Source organism: Ictalurus furcatus, chromosome 4 (assembly GCF_023375685.1).
Source record: "Ictalurus furcatus strain D&B chromosome 4, Billie_1.0, whole genome shotgun sequence".
In the NCBI taxonomy this organism is placed as follows: domain Eukaryota; kingdom Metazoa; phylum Chordata; class Actinopteri; order Siluriformes; family Ictaluridae; genus Ictalurus; species Ictalurus furcatus.
In genome coordinates this window covers 5,815,265-5,829,925 of record NC_071258.1, presented here as the reverse complement: position 1 = coordinate 5,829,925, position 14,661 = coordinate 5,815,265, and the positions used below count along the sequence as shown (strand labels likewise).

At 39.5% G+C, this 14,661-nt stretch overlaps 1 protein-coding gene across 5 annotated transcripts in view; it reads right to left on the bottom strand.

Annotated features, from left to right (window-relative positions):
• The window catches only part of si:cabz01090165.1 (uncharacterized protein LOC100333421 homolog), a 181,925-nt gene that overhangs the window by 80,951 nt on the left and 86,313 nt on the right, over positions 1 to 14,661 (bottom strand). For 3 of the 5 annotated variants that reach the window (XR_008385684.1, XR_008385685.1, XM_053622634.1), the window contains exon 2: positions 11,961 to 12,116. The exons of 1 other annotated variant lie outside the window; for it this stretch is intronic. The gene's annotated coding sequence lies outside the window, so the exon portion shown is untranslated. Of the gene's footprint in view, positions 1 to 11,960; positions 12,293 to 14,661 lie in introns of those variants that run through there. One more of the 5 variants, XM_053622635.1, reaches the window with a different exon arrangement.

The following is a 14,661-nucleotide window of genomic DNA, read 5'->3' as shown; positions in this document are numbered from 1 at the left end:
ACTGATACATTCAAATATTTTGGAAAGAGTGGAGCAGACCAGATATAACGTCCTTTCAGGCTGCCTTGTAAGCACCTCTTCATGTAAACATTTAACTTTGATAATGCAGCTGGCAAGTATGGAATAACTTATTGGGCTGCACCCAAATGAACCTATCAGCATTACTCTGAAATTATGTATGTAAATAATTTTTCAGCCAAACTGAACAGCTGGTCACTGCGTCTGTATGGCTATATAAATGATTATCATCATATGGTGAGCACGCTGTAGAGAAACGGCAGCAATTTTTCACTCAAAATTCAAATAAACTCAATTACATTTCACGTAAATAGTCCTTTAACAGTAGACATTGTCACAAAGCAGCTTTACAGAAATCTGGATGTAGAGCTACAGTAGATCCCTAATGAGGAACCAGACCCAAAAGCAAACATATCCTCTTCCGGGAGATGCCCGATATTGGTATTTTTATCATTACAAAGCGACTGCTATTGCTAATGAAAAACTGGAGTTTCTTATATTTTGCTACAGAATTCTTGAATCTGATTGGTCAGAAAGGGTTTATTTAATAGTTCTATAGTTGATTGATTTGTTCTATAGTAACAGCTAATTCTCAGTGACTTGTATGGTGGATACACCACATAATTTAAGACTAATAATGAACAGGTTAAAACATGTTAATTAACAAAAGAAAATCGTACTGTCTAAGCACTGCAGTGGTGAAGTTAAGGAGACATTTGTTTATGTATGTAAGGACTCTCCAATGTCAGCGCATTGTAATCATCAGTATATTTTCTGCCACGGGAAAGTCAGGATTTTTTAGGTTTTCCGGGTTTCTCAGTAACATGACACAGCTGAGTTTTTTGTCTTATTAACTTCAAGAGAAAGTGAAGGAATGACTGTTTATAGCTGCTACATTAAACATAACAAAATACTGCTAAAAAAAAAAAAAGTATGATGTGCCGTTCTTTACTTAAAGTCCCTGTGAAGTGCCTTGAAATGCATAGCATTATTTGATGTGTTGATGTAATTTCCACTGAAACTGGAAGTCAGTTATTTTTTAAATAACCAATAGTGATTAGCTTACCTCACAGCCAGGAAATTTACAATTGTTGGAGGCGGGACACTTCAGATTCTAGAGAGCATTTGATTGGACAGAAAATATGTTGAGAAGCTTAAGTGTAGAATGATGTCATCAAAACTAGCTGCGTTTACATGGACAACAATAATCCACTCTTAACCCGATTAAGACCATGCTTTGATTAAGAAACTACCATGTAAACAGCAATTTTTACTTACCTTAATCTAGTTAAGGTCATACTCAAAGTAAACACTAATCGAATTAAGACATGTGGAGTACTCCTGTTTTAGTCACATTATGGACATGTATTACAGACATGTAAACACTTTAATCACATTATGAACGTCGTGTGAGGGTTTTCACCACATTTTGCGACAGGACACGATCACACACGGCAGTTTTACGTTTTACGGCGAGCAAGAGAGTTCGGCTGCGTCCCAAACCGCATACTTGCCTACTATAGGCCTGTAGTGGGGAAAAATACATGTATCTCGGCTACTATATAGACGGTAAGTATGCGGTTTGGGACGCAGCCCACGGCTTCAAGCAGTTGTCTATTAGCACGTACAGCATGGCAAATAATTAACTGCACTTAAAGCATTCGTAAAGAAATTCAATAAAAACACCCAAAACTGTATACGGTACCATAACAAAGACGAACTGTATGTTAATACGTGAAATTCTGGAGGGACGTCGGACGGCGTGGCGCGGTGACGCAATGACGCGGGCTGTTAATCTAATTATGTTCTAGAACATGTAAAACGGGAACATGACAGGAGTATTCTAAAAGCGACTCATGTAAATACCTTAATCACATTATTATCTTAATCAGAGTAAGGTCAATAATTAGATTACTGCTGTCCATGTAAACGTAGTCATTGTTGATCTATATTGGTGGTAGAGAGAGACTGTATATTTTGAATGCATATATCTTCTAAATGTGAATTTTCTCATTGTTTTGGAACACACCAGCTTATATATAGCTTCAAGGCTAACATATTCATATTAAAAGTCATGAAAATTACATTTTGATTTCATGGGACTTTAATAATAAAATGTCAAATCAGTATAGTATGAGAGAAATAAAACACTTCAAGACTGTTATAGGAAAACAATCCACTTTGGGGTGGTAATGACCCTCATTCTTGCATCACACCACCATGTTCTTGATTATTTTTCTATAACAGCACATGCAAGTCTACTAAAAGACTTATACCTATTCCTTTTTTAGATTTCCCACCCCAAACTAAAACATTTTAGCCTCAAAAAGAGGAATGTTAAATAAGATGGATTGGTTGGATATGGAATGGTTGTAGATGATCATGGTGAGACCCTTCTACTCCTCCTCATCTGTGATTTTAGTCATACTGGTGACTTATGAAACGTGTGTGCAAGTTTCCATGACATCACCGCATCATCCTATCAGATGGCGCAATAGTGAGGCAGGGGAATCTCACAGGATCCACTCGAGACAGAGCATGGACAACCAGCAGGGACGTGGGGGACAGATGGCTGAGGCGTCTGTGAGCCCACAGCCATCTTTCTCCTTTTGTCTCTCAGAATGCAGCAGAGTCCTCCACCAGCTATTATGTTGAAGCTGTGCTCAAGTGTAACATGTTACATACGTGGTGATTATGCTCAGATTGAATTTTCGTGAGAAATATGAAAAGTGCAGACTGTTCTTATTAACCTCTGCTTGACATATAAAACATTCATGGTGTGAATGCGAGATTATCTAAAATAACAGCGTAACAGTATCCATCTTAAAGTGAGCAGAACATTCCAAATTTATTATAAAATGGCTACTTTGTAATGGCATCACACTCCCACATGCAAGACCCCTGTACACACATATACACACTCCTTTCATAGAAGGAGATGAAAAGCTTTCAGTATGTTCGCTGAAGTTTTAACATCTTTTCTATTAAGCGAAAGGAGATGTAGAGAGAGAGAAAGAGAATGGAATTAGGAAAAATGAGTGTATAAATACAGCTTCTTTAATAACACCACTTTGAACAAAGGAAAAGAACAACTCTCAAAGTGAAATCAAAGACTGAGCAAATCTAATGACTGAAATCCAGTATGCCCTGCTTGAGAGTGAGAGATGAATGTAACTGCTGGAAGCCGTGTGTTTGCTGTGGATCAGGTGACACAGCCGATGCCTCAACGGATTTTTCGGAGACAACGTGAGACCTGGTGATCAAAAATCGTCATACTCTCTTGTTGCTTTGAGACAGTATGCATGTATTCTTGATGGATTTGAAACATACATAGCCAGTTGTATACTATTCAATTTTGAAATGATTGTAAAAACATGGGTCACTAAAAAAAAAAAGTCTACAGTTACAGAAGAATGAAAATATGCAATAAACCAAGCTCTCAAAATCAGCATCCTCATGTTAAAATCACCGTGGTGACGAGGTAACTTGGGACAGCACCGTTACAGTAACACAGTTCAGTAACTCGGAGAGATGCCATGCATGAGCCACCAGCACTGAGGCTGTAGATGGTGCCCCATCCAACCTGGTGAAAATGAGAAACTAATAAAATCCTACATGGCTGGCAACCAATAAGAAACCTCAGGCAACACCTTATCTCCAGGTTCATCAGACAGGCATAAAAGTCAGCTCTACCGAGGCTAAGGGCATTACAGAGATCTGGAACTGCTCCAGGGTCAAACCTTTCAAGCAAACCTTACTCTCACCCTCCTGTCTTTGACTTCCAAGATAGGATCACTGCTAAAACTGTACATAAACCAAAGCTTAGTATTGGATCCTTGACAGATTTTTTAGCTTTCTCAGTTTCCAGACACACCGATTCCCTTAATTCCAACCTTACTTGTAAACACACTCTCATGCTGTGCTCCTTCTACGCTATCTATAGCCGGCAATGCAAAAATCTTGACCTTACTTTGTTCAAACAAGCCTGCTTACCTTTCTACCTTATTCTGAGCATACCTTATACTTGTACACACACTATCATCCTTCACTCACTATCTAGCACGTTTCCTATCAATACAAATCCCGGAGGCACTAACTGTACTGTACTGTACATGTGTGTGTTCATACCATTTCTTTTAGCTTCCACCTATCACACCAGACACACACGTTAACACACAAGGCCCACAATCGGCAACATCTATCCTCTACTGGATTATCTTCCATAAATGTCAAACCTAGTAGAGTCCTGACTCACAAACTGCGTGAAACCCAGAGGTGTTAATCCAGAACAGTGAATAATAGCAACAGTTCCCACCATTCGGCTTGGCGCGCTGTGGTCCTCTTGCAACCTGAGTGTAAGGTGAAAAGTCTGTATGCCCCACCTGTTCCCTCAGCAGTAATGAGCTCTGATTGCACCCAGCGGGATTCCTGTAAGTGACTGTTGTCCAATTTTGTTAGTCTAGCGGTCTCACACTCACACCACTGGACACCGAAGGATGGCAGAATACAACCGATAACGAGAAGGAGACGGGGGGTGGAACATGAAAAAGTAGGTACGATACACATTATGTAATATAATGTTGGCACATCTAGTCTGCATAGTTAGTCTGGTATTTAAGAATATATCAATCATTTTGCACTTTATAAATCCCAGTTTTGAGAATACACAAACCATTTCCTTCCTTTGCATTCCCTATTAACATCTACTTGGAACATGCTGTGTTCCTTAGTGGTGGGTGCTTGGATGAAATGGGACATCTATAGCATATTTGCTGTATCTAATATGCAAATAACACTAAATATTCTAGACAGAAATCTATTCATCCAACCATCCACCCATTTTCTGTATCCTACACAGGGTCGCGGGGAGCCTGGAGCCTATCCCGGGGATCTCAGGGCACAAGGTGAGGGACACCCTGGGCAGGGTGCCAATCTATTGCCGAGTACAATCACACACCCATTCACACATTACAGATAATTTGTAAATGTCAATCAGCCTGCAATATCTTTGGACTGAGGGAAGGAAACCGGAGTACCCAGAGGAAACCCCTGAAACATGGGAAGAACACGTAAACTCCGCACACACAGGGCAGAGGTGGGACTCGAACAGATAATATGAAACAGTGAAAGACATTTGTAACTCCTCTCTATTATTTATTGTAATATCTTCATGTTGCCTTCATATTTTAATATGTGATTGGCAAGTAGTCTTCGAATGACTCCATCTTTAATCAAACTGCATTACCAATTCATTATGTGTGGACTCATTCATTTATGTTTTGTGATGAAACTCCCTTCTGTTCTATCATACTGACACATTAAAAGAAATAAGAGTAGCTTTTGAAGCAGGAAGAAAACTGCAAGAGCAAGCCATCCTATATTTTTACACCTCCCCCTCATGCTTTACACATTTATACTGAAAGCTAGGAAGCGGCTGTGTTTAAGCCATGACTACAGCTCCATTGATAGCAATATAAACAATAATTATGGAAATAGGCTCCTAAGAGCCCTTCATGTCCACGTGGCGGTAGGTGCGAGTGTAAAGAAGATATGGCACGAATGTGATAGGGACTTCAGCTTGTCAGGTCAAAGTACCTGAACACGGTTTTTTAGAAGTTTAAAGAAGATCTTTATTACAGAAAATGAGCCATGTGCATGACATGGCTCCATTTTGGAAAGAAAAAAAAAGTTTTATTAGCATTGTTCCAATGGGTAAAATGTGCAATTTGCAAACAGCTCACGATTTTTGCTGTAACACTCCAAAAAAGCTTGCTAAAACTGTTCCAAAGGGCCTGACTCTGGCCTGACAAGCTACATATGCTCAAAGACTTGGTAATTTTCTGTGACAGTGGGGACTTAGGGACCCTGTGTCCTTTCCTCCAGATGCAAATGTAGCTAATCGCATTCTCAGGGAAGCCCAGAGTCACACACCACATGGCATGGCTGTGGCCAGACTGGTACTGTGAGTTATACAGCTGACCTCTGACCATTAGTGGCTGTGCCCACGGAGATGAAAATGATCCACGGCTGAACAGGAGAGTTTCTTTGGAAATGCAGCACTCAGAGCTGATTCACTGCTTTATCCTGGCTCCCTGTGACTGAGGCTCTGGCTCCATCCCCAGCTTTTGCTTCCACATGAATAAAGGAAAAAAAAAGAGAGGGGGAATGAAGGGAATAATGTATGCAAATAAGCAGGGACAAGGCCAGGCTATTACCATAGAGAGAGAAGGTGTGTATGAGAGAACAAGAGTAGGAGGTGAAGGATCAGAAGATGAGGATATTATAAAAAGCATAAGAGAATGAAAAGAAAAGGGAAGATGATACTGAATGAGAGAACAAGGAACTCTATGATAACCCAGAGCACAACAGGGTGACGAGAAAGAGAATTAGAAAGAAAAAAAAAAAACGGAAAGATCATAATGAAATAGATATAAGCAACAGAATTTCGGATAGAATCCCTTTTTAAGCATTTTACATGCTCTTGCTGAAAAAAATGTAATCCGGTGCCTCACTGCAAGTAATGTTAACAACAGAACTGAGAACTGGGACCCGAGAGCAGCATATAGTCAGGGCACAGTTGGCAGTTCTGACACTTCTGGGTGTCACCTGTCATCACCTGGTCAGCATAGAGGATATACACTTTATGAACTCCTACTTGCCCCATAAAAGCACCATATTAGTGTCTAATGAGGGCAAAAATGTGTACAATTTACTATGTTTTTCACAGATCTGCTCCATTTACTGGAATTCACGAATCAGCCAATACCCTCTCTTTGCACTGGGGTGGTGTCCGCAAGGGTACATTCTTATGCTCCCATAAGGTCTAATAACATTCATTGTCCCAAATGAAAGGTGCACACATACAAAGAGTAACCAGATTTACTTTTGCAGTGACAAGAAATAGTACAGTTCAGAACCTTCATCCTGAGAGCATACTGTAGGATCTAATATACATGTTCCCACCATTAAATCATCACAGTTTTCTGACTAATAGGAATAATGTATCCAAGAAGTGTGACACTGATTAAAATGTATAAATTAGTCAGCGAATATATTTAACAGCCTGTTTTTCAAACTGACATGATAATCATTCTGCAATTGTTGTATCGACTCGTGTGTTCCGTTCAGGATGAATTCTCTCGTCTGTATTATGTGCAGATAAGTGGCTCGGTGACCGTATGATGCGCTGAACACTGCAAATTCTACAGCATGACAGACAAGTCCCGGCAAGTTTATTAGAGCGCATCCAGCTTTAGGGAACAACTCGGATCTGAGGGGAATAGCTAATAGGGAGCTTTAAAAAATGCCCAAAGATTCATATATGGGTTAGTCAGATAGCTCTGGCACAAAAACATGCAAGACCAAGCAAGGACAAGCCGATAAACAGTCTGCAGACGTGCTGTCAAACTGTGCAGCAGCTTCTCCAGATCGGCAAACACAAACAAGCATATAAGCGCATGCACACACACAAAGATGCATGCACACAACTTATTTGTCTCCCAGCAACTGCATTATTTTGCATTGGAAATCAGCCGAGATGTCATAACCCAGTCGTTATGGTATGAAAACTCGCTCCGTTCAAAATGCTTACCACGCACTTGCATTTTTAATTTGGTGTTAATTTAGGTTTTCAGGTTTTTCAGCAGTGATGATACGATGCTTGCTCTACCCATTTAATGATGATTGGTAAAGAGTCACAGAGCAACAGCAGCTCAGCATTTCTGATTCAGTTGCAGTAGCTGAAAGGTTGTGAGCACAAAATGCCATTGAGGCAATTTACTCTCAAAATCATTCACTTTTAACTGCTCAGTTTTTTTTTAATCATGTTTAATTCACTTTGGCTGAAAGCATCTACCGAATTAATAAATTCAAAATCTTTAATAGCTAAAACTGCTAGATATAATCTTTTTTTTCCACCCATTTTCCAACACTTCCAATTCAATAATGCCAAAGACTTAAACTCATGACTAGAGTTCTTACTACAACATTAGCCATGTCAAGGCTCCATCCCAAACAGCAGCCAATAGTCAATATGATATACACTACAATGCCAAAGATTTGTGGACACCTGACCATAACATGTGCTTTTTGAACGTCCTAGTCCAGATTTAGTCTCCTTATTAGCTGTTATAATAACCTCCACTCATCTGGGAAGGCTTTCTACTAGATTTTGGTGGTTGGCTGTGAGGATTTGTGCTCATTTAGCCACACGATCATTAGTGAGGTCAGGTACTGATGTTGGGCGAGAAGGCCTGTGGTGTTCCAGTTCATCAGAAAGGTGTTCTGCTCTGTCAAGACCACTCAAGTTCTTCTACTCCAAACTTGTCAAATCATCTCTTCATAGAGCTCACTTTGTACACAGGGGCATTCTCATGCTAGAACAGGTTTGGGCCCATAAGTTCCAGTACAGGGAAATTGCAAGACATTCTTGACAGGTTTGTGCTTCTAAATAAAGGCCCACATGTGGATGTGATGGTCAGGTGTCTACAAACGTTTGGCCATATAGTGTATCTTCCTGTCGATTGCACTTTAAAATTACACCACAAGTCACCAAGTCTAAAGTGATCATACATCTTCTAAAATGTGTAAGAAACGTCCCGCTTTACCCTTTAAAATTTATGTAGTGCCAAGCTGCACCACTTTGGCATGGAACCAGTACATATTTGGCTTATAACATACTGTCATCCTTCCTTCTCCATGAGATGCCAGTTTTACCTACAGGAGAATCAAACTTGCACTAGCTGTAGAGTCCACCTCTGTTAACAGATTTATACCACACCGCTGTAGACTTTTTTCTTCTGATTGGGTACAAGGTGTGGATTAATTTTCTGTAACAGCAGGTCTGACTGCAGTGCCATCTGTAATTCAAATCACAGGTTTATATTAATGTGCTCATTCTAATATGTTATTGTTTCCTTAGTAACATCTTGCACACCAAGGCGCATTTAGTCTCATTATCTTATGCAGAAATAAAAAAAAGTGATGCTGGTGAGGGAACAACTATAGATAACAGGAATTAATTGGACCTAACACAACATTAAATGCAACTGTAAATGTTTAAATGAAACAGAGTTAATGCTATATAATAAACATTGTTAGAATTGACAAAAATTGCTGGGGAATAGAGAAAGATGAGTAAAACAATTTGTGACATGCAGTTGGGCCACATCAACCCACCCCATCATTGATTATTTTCCTATAACAGCATTCCCTGTCATGTTTTATTCTTTACTTATTACCCAGTTTTCTCCTATAAGCTATTTATATACAATACCCACTACTATTTGAGTATCTGCTATTGCATGACAGCTACCAATTTGGGAAACCAAATTGCTCTTTTTGAGCAATTGCCTATTCTCCTGCTCACAGCACAACCGAATAAACTGAGAGGAAAGGCCTAACTAACTGCCCAATTCTGTGTATAAGAGCTAACACCAAGACTGGCTAGCATTATTCTGATCAGCAGTGGAGATTGGAAGGTTGTGCGTTACATCTAGAGCACAGGGAGAATTATGTTCTCTTCAAATCCAAGCCATGGATGGCTATGGCAGAATTACTGATCGTTCAGGTTCCCCTTTGTGCCACCAAAGCAGCTCTGACCCATTGAGGCATGGACTCCACAAGACCACTGAAGGTGTGCTGTTGTATCTGGCACCAACACGTTAGGAGCAGATCCTTTAAGTCCTGTAAGTTGTGAGTTGGGGCCTGCATGGATCGGACATGTTTCAACAATTTTTGCATCTGACTGTTAACTCGCTGCCTAATATATCCCACCCCTTGACAGGTGTCGTTGTAATGATATAATCAATTCACTTCACCTGTCAGTGGTTTTAATATTGATCGGTATATGTATACATTCTGATTACAAGGGGAAAAACAGACAAAGAAATTGAAGTATATATATATATATACTTCAATTTCTTTGTCTGTTTTTCCTGTTGTAAGTGCCATCTAACTTGCTCTCTAAGATAAACTATGATTCAAAAAAGAGCAGTTCCTCACAGGAACTCTGCACAGAGGCACTTTTGCACTTCCATTCTCACTTCCATGAGGAAGAATGGTGGTCCATGATATGTGTACAAGCCTAGGGACACTGCCTCCCCAGGTGCCTTAGTTTTCACTTCCCTCCATGACTGCTGGATCGATGGGAGCCGCTAAAGAAATGGAGAGGTATCAAAAGGTCACAAGGCTCCCCACTGTGTCACTGTCTCACACTCACGCAAACTCCTACTCTCTTTGAGAAGCAATCCCAAGTAGGAGTTTTGCCTGCAGTGCAACGATAATGTTATAATGGATGAAAATGCAGTGAGTTTTTTTCAGAAAAAATGCAGAAGCAGACAGTGATTAAAAAAAAAAAAAAAAAAAACAAGGAGGAAAATAAGCATCATATTCAGACAAAACTGCTTTTTAATCATTACGTTTCTGCCATCTCTTGGTAAAATCAGCAAGGGAGTTTTAAGAGCAGTCTACACTTACTGGCTGCTTTAATAGACACAGCATCCTTGGATGTGTGGAGTTAGAGACTATAGCTCACTTATCTATGCAATCATTCTTATGCGAGCATATTATACTAATAATAATTATAGTGTGCATAGGCTGGAGTGTAAATTTGAATATTTATCTACCTTGGCACTACATTTGTCTGTCATTTGATTAGATACCCAACAATTCTGCCCTGCCTGATACATTTGTCAAAGTGTCACACACATCATCATGACAATATCATGTTATTGTCGGTGCTATGCTGAGAATCACTGAATGGTAAGCAACATCTGGTCACTTGTGGTCGTATAGTGGTGCATTTCTTTTGATTGATGGTGTAGAGGTTGACAAACTGTGCATTGAAACAGATGGGCTACTGCCAGTAATTGTACGTAGAATGGAAAAAGGTGCCACAAATATTGACAGAGATGTCATCTTTCCTGTAAAGCTGAATACTTAGATAACAAAGCCTCCTCTGAGAGCAGAACTAATCTGATTCTGCCATTTCACAACATCAGAAAAGTGTGAAATATTGATATTTTCTTGCTAAGGGATTTAGATATTCATTAACAGTTCATACATGTCTGTGGTGCAGTTCACTAATTCATTGTATTTAGGGACAGATGTTCAGGAACCAAAGCAAGGCCCCAATCCCCACCCCACTACGCATGAAGCAATGCATAGAACCCTGAGTGCCCCATAACCCAATAAATGTTGAGTAATTTTTGGCCCATTTTAGTTTGGGATTTATGTTTAATTCAGTCAAGTAGATCCAGTGTCTTTATTTTCATTGGCTTGCATGTATTGTTTAACGACAGTGGTAGCTTAGTGGTTAAGATGTTGGACTTCTCTTGGAAGGTCATGAGATCAAATCCCAGCACTGCCAAATTGCCACTGTTGGGCCCTTGAGCAAGGCTCTTAACCCTCTCTGCTCCAGGGGTGCTGTATTTCCTAACATGCTGGGGTATGCGAAGAAAAAAAATTCACTGTGCTGTAAAGTATATGTGATCAGTAAAGAATCATTATCATTATGTGCCTAATACTATATGTGACCACAATTAAAAAAAAAAAAAAAAAAAAAACACATGTGAATGTGCATTTCATCATACTATGCCTTGACATTGGACAGTTTAAGTAAATGCATGTGACATCATGTTAATGTGTTTTAGATTATATCTGACAAATAAAACCAAATATCCTACATGTGAAAAATAAAAACTAATGACATACATATAGAAAACTTAACATGAAATTAAACAAATTGTGAAAAACATCACGTGCGATAATAAAATCCCATGGTACTACATGTGGAAAAGTCCAAACAGGTGACTCTACCACACACAGAACAAATTAAAAATGTTAAGTCTGCATTGTCTAGAAAGTTAAAAAGACAGAGCTCATTCAGTGACTCACATGCCAGCAGTGCAAGCCCACAAGATGACACCTGAAATCAGACGCACCTGTGCGATGCAGGGGGGCAGACGGCCCTGCTGCACCTTTTCTTTCAGTCCTCCCTCTTTCTTCCACACAGGACAGCTGGGGCTGCCTCCACTCTAGTGCTCCTGATCCCTCAGCACCTCAGTCATCTGCTCGCACTCAATCATTCATACACCAACCTGCGAGAGAGTGCGAGAGAGTGAGATAGATCAATGCAGAGGTAGAATAAAATGCATATTAAGATAAAGTGATTGTTCAGACATTTGAATGGGGGTACCTCATGTTTATTTACCCACCGGAGAGCAATTGATTCTAATCAAGCTAAAAACACTGACTAAGGGAAGTGCGCTCCACTTTTCAGCGCCGCAAGGAATCGAAGCAGAAAAATGTGGATTGTTTTTTATTTATCAGCAGGGTGTGCGATGAATGATAGCCATACCGGAGAAAAAGGAAAGCATGCACCATTCACTAGGGTGTGCCTAATATATACCTATATATGATGCGTTTAAAGGCAAACTGTGAAACAGTTGCAAATCTGCCGTCACCCAACCTGGGAAACCGACAAAAGACTTCCAATATGCATTAAAAGGAAGGCACTTGAATAAATTTGTACTTACATACAGTAAGTACATGTCTAACAGATAAAAATGTGCACCTGAATGGAGCATAGTGGGATCAATAACCTCTTTTTTTTTGTATACCGAAACCATCAGACTTCTTTTGAAACATTGAAGCTGAAATGAACGACTTGCTCTGAAAGAAGCTCTCATTACAGTAGGAGTCTCACACTGACAAATCAGCAATGCTGGAGTGTTATGATGCATTTGAACTTGATGCAAATTGCGTTTTTAGCACTTTAAGCACTGAGGAAGACGGAACTCTCCTCGCATATGGAAGCCGCACACAATCGAAAGCTCATTTCCTGCTAGAGCTCATTTTATCTCCATTACAATTTGAACGGGAAATGGAGAAACCCACTCAAACATGTTTATGGTGAGATTTTTTATTTATTTTTTTCAGCAGGGAGCTGTGACGTTGCAAGTTGGCGCAAGTGTATTTCACGTATGACTGATGAATTTGAGTATGAAAAGAAACTGAAAAGAGTTTTCGCCTGCATCAAATAGTCATAACACCTGACATGCTGATTTCATCTAACATATATTTATGAAAACGACATGCTTTCGTTGACTGAGATACGTTTTCCTTTTCACACATCCCAACCACATGAAAAGTTCCTGAATTTAGCCCAAATGGTAAAAAGGAGGAAAAAATGCATTTAAAGATGCCATTCCAGTTCCACTAAAAGACGTCAACACACAGACTGTCTAAAAACACTTACTATATAATCATTTATAAAACAGCGCTGTTGATTCTCTATCCTGAAGGCGTGAATTAAGAAGTTAAGTAATTAAGAAAACTAAAATCATTTAAGCTTTCTTCTAGGATACATTTATTTAACATTACTGGAAGGAGTCTCCAGGGTCAGTGCTTTGGAACAACGTTTTCCATCATGGCAAAGTCTTCAGGACAGTGGACTTTGTGTTTCTGGTTTCTCAGAAACGGCTGTGTTTTTCATCTTATTCACTCCAGGAGAGAGAAACAAAGAGTGGCTGGTGAGAGAACGACGTTTATAGCTGCTATAATCTAAATGATAACAGGAAATAACCCGTATTCTGGATGTTCCACAACATTAAATGATTATAAATGGTTATGAAGTAAAATTAGTTTGAAATCGCTGCAGTATAATGGGAATAAAGCACTTTGGGATGTGCTGTTACAGGAAAATAATCAACTATTGGGCAACATCACACCACCCCATTGTGCTTTTTTTTCCTTTTCTTAATTTGCATTTGATTTAATATATAATAGATTACATATAAATGTATAATAATAAACTAATATATATATATATATATATATATATATATATATATATATATATATATATATATATATATATATATTTAAAATAATTCCCAGGCTGCCTCTCCCAGTTTTACCGTTATTTACCTTCTCTCTCTCTCTCTCTCTCTCTCTCTCTCTCACACACACACACACACACACACACACACACACACTCAAAGGCACCCTCATGTACGTGCACATACATGCACTAAGGCCATGGATAATGCTGCTAACTGATTTGTGATTTATAGAGCATGTGACTCACCTTTTATCCCACTTTTCCCTTCTCTTTTCTCCTCTCCTTATTTTGAGAGTGCAAATGAATCACATCTGAGAAAATGTCACTGTTTCATGAGACACAGCCAGTGAGCTGTGAGCCAACACACAAGGAATAAAAAAGAAGTTCTGTTTGCATGACTGCATGAACAAACAAATACACACACACACACACACACACACTCTCCCTCTCTCTCTCTCTCTCTCTCTCTCTCTCTCTCTCTCTCTCTCTCTCTCTCGATTCTTATCTTCTCAGGCGTGATGCTGAGAGAGCTTTCCACATAAAATCTTTCCACTCCGATAAAAGCGAGAACCCTGTCTAAATCAGATCAATCTGGCAACCCAGGCGACCGAAAGATTCACACATAAGGAAAGACAAGATGAGGCACTTTCAGCATCAGTGATCACTACTATTCAAAACAATCACACTGCCTAGTCTTATTGTGGTGATTCAGCCTGTTTCTGAATTTCTTCATGGTTATCAGCTGTCATATAGAAACAGACAGAAGGATAGGCTTGCTAATATGTGCAAGAGCAAAAAGT